Source organism: Chrysochloris asiatica, unplaced genomic scaffold (assembly GCF_000296735.1).
Source record: "Chrysochloris asiatica unplaced genomic scaffold, ChrAsi1.0 scaffold00052, whole genome shotgun sequence".
Classification (NCBI taxonomy): domain Eukaryota; kingdom Metazoa; phylum Chordata; class Mammalia; order Afrosoricida; family Chrysochloridae; genus Chrysochloris; species Chrysochloris asiatica.
This window is the reverse complement of record NW_006408570.1, coordinates 3,180,524-3,183,809: the sequence shown is the minus strand read 5'-3', so window position 1 is coordinate 3,183,809 and position 3,286 is coordinate 3,180,524.

Here is a 3,286-nt window from a genome sequence, read left to right as displayed (position 1 = left end):
TGTGATGCTCAGCAAGCAAGGTTGTATCACACAGTTAGTGAGTCTTCTTCTAATCCTGATGACTCATTCATCTTCAATATAGCTCTGCTTCTTAAATGATTTGCTCAGCATCCAAATAGAATAAATGTGGTGAAAGGAGACAACCCTGATGCACACCTTCCCTGATTTTAAACCACCCAGTATCCCCTCTTCTGTTCGCATGACTGCTTCTGAGTCTATGTACTGACTGAACAGGAGCACAATTAAGTGTTCTACAATTCTTATTCTTCTCAGTGTTATCCGTAATTTGTTATGATCTAAATGCCTTTGCACAGTCAATAAAATACAGGTAAATGTCTTTCTTTATTATGACTGCAGATCTGTAGGATAAGCACTGGACTGCTAGCCACAAAATCAGTGGTCCAAACCCACCAGCTGCTCCAAAGGAGAAAGATGAGGCTTTCTGCTCCCATAAAGATTTACAGCCTTGAAAACCCTATACAGGGTTACTATAGTCAGAATTGACTCAAAGGCACTCAACGACAACAATAATGGAAGAAAAAAAGGGAGTGTGGTCGCTTCATAGGAAAAGCACTGGACTGCAAACCATAAGTTCAAGCCCATCAGCTGCTCCACAGGAGAAAGATGTGACTTTCTGCTTCCATAAAGATTTATAGCCTCAGAAACCCTATACAGAATGACTATCAGTTGGAACTCACACAACAGTACTTAACAACAACAATAGTCTTTCTGGTATTCTGTACTGTCAGTCAAGATCTATTTGATATCAGCAATGACATCCCTCATTCCACATCTTCTTAATCCAGCTAGAATCTCTGGCAGTTTCCTGTTGATGTACTAGTACAACTGTTTTTTAACTATCTTTAAGCAAAAATTTACTTGTTTATGATGTCAATAATTTCCACACTTTGTTGGATCACTTGTCTTTAAATTGGGCAGGAATATAGATCTCTTCCAGTTGGTTGTTCAGGTAAATGTCTTCCAATTTTACTGGTACAGACAAATGAGTCTCTCCAGCACTATACCTGTTTGTTGAAGTATTTCAATTGATATTCTATCAGTTTCCCATTCCTTGTTCTTTGGCCAATGCCTTCAGTGCAGCTTGCTTTTCTTCCTTCAGTACCAATGGTTCTCAATCATATGCTATTTCTTGAACTAGCTGACCATCAATCAATTATTTTGATACCAGGACTCTGTATATTCCTCAGAAGGCCAAGCAGAATTGGGAAGAGTAAAGAGTCAATAGAAAACCAACTCATTTATAAGTTCAAAAATCATTCCATTTAACGCAGATCCCACTTAATTCATAGAAGATCTGAATAGAGGACCTTGTATGAAATAGAACTTATTTTAGAAAGGGACGAAAGATATCAAGTGTGTACTCCAAACTCTGCTCCATTATAATTATTCCACAGTTCTAGAAAAATCAGCCACTGAAAAGTGTTCTTCTCTGAAGCATAGCTCTACTCTGACATACATAAGATCATGAATCAAACTTGACTCAATGGCAACTGGTTTGGTTTTGGTATTAGAAAGGAAGAAATATCGAGGAAATTCTTGATTTTTCACACTTCCATTGGTAGCATAACAATGACAGAGCAAGTCTGCTCTAAATGCCAGAGTAACTGCATAAGTAAGTGGGGTACCTCCTAAGCACAGACTCTTAAAATGTCCTAATTTTGCTGGGTAGCAGTTATACTGCATTTTATTTCCAAAGACTTACTTGGCAGTTGTGTACAGCCACCACAGTGATTTCTCACCATCAGTATGGAATATTCTGCAGTGATCCACAGCTCAGTTTTCTAAAATATGTGACTTTGCCAGAAAATTAAATTCTGATGGCACACAATCATAAGGAAAATGGAAAGGCAGAGGAAGAAAGAACAGAGTAAATCTTCTAATTGTTCTGGCTGATGATATTGAGTGTCTCCATCATCTCTGTGTTAGTTATTTAGTGCTGCCTTAACAATGGAGACTTAGACAGAAATTTACTCTCTCACAGTTTAGGAGGCTAGAAGCCTGAATTCAGAGCACCGACTCCAGAGAAAGGTCCTCATCTCCTTTTAGTATCAGTAGGTCCAGCAGTTTGGGAGTTCTCCATGTGTCCTGGCATCAATCTACCTCTGTCTGGATCTAGGAGTTCCACAATGCAGTGACCCCAGGTCCAAAGGACACACTCCACTTCCGGCTCTTGTAACTTGGTAGTTGTAGGTCCCTCTCTCTCTGCTCAAGTCTCTCTCCTTTTATTTCTTGTAAGATAAAAAGTGGAATCCTGGTGTGGCACTGTAGGATAAGCACAGGACCACAAGATTGGTTTGAACTGAAATGGCTCATGGTTCAAATCCACCAGTAGCTCCTATATAAGGTCACTATGAGTCAGAACTGACTTGATGACACTAAACAACAAGCTAAGAAGTGTTGCATGCCACATCCTTGGTAATCTCCCATAGGTTGGATCACGGGGGTGGTGGGACTAAGGGCAGTGTTGCATTTGTTACTGCTAAGTGCCATTGAGTCAGTTCCGACCCACAGTGACCCTGTATAGGGTTTCCAAGGAGCAGCAAGTGAGCTTAATCCATAAACCTTGCAGTTCAAACAGACTTTGCAACCCAGTGCATTAACCCACAGCGCCACACCAGGACTCCTAAGGTTGTTTTTTTTGAGTGAAAGTTTTCAGGGCACATCATTGGTTTCACATTCAAACATTCATATACCTTGTTTCATTACATTGATTATAATCCCCTCCACATACATTCAGTTAACAGAGTTTCTCTCTATCCTCTTTAGCTTTTGTTTTTTTGGGGAAAACTTTGCCTTTTTGGAATTTACAGTCTCGGCTTTTAGGGAAGGTTTTTACATTTATCTGTGGGTATCCAGGGCTCATGTATGGAATTACTAACCAGCATAACTGAATAATCAGATAAGGGACATTTTGCTATGTCTGCTAGGTGGCTAAAGTCCTAAGGTTGTTTTTGTTGTTGCTAAGTGCCGTTGAGTCAGTACTGATCCATTGTGACCCTGTATAGGGTTTCCAAGGAGCGGCTAGTGAGCTTGAACAGCCGACCTTGCAGTTCAAACCAATTTTACAGTCTAGCACATTATTAACCCACAGCACCACACTGATTTATTACATCAAATCGCATCATAGGGGATAACTACATCTTAATTGCCACACCACTGAGAATCCTAGTCCAGTCAAGTTAACACAAAACCTTAACTATCAGTTTCTTCCCACAGAGATAGTCAATTTGATTCCTGTGTGTTATATCTGGTGATGTAACATCAG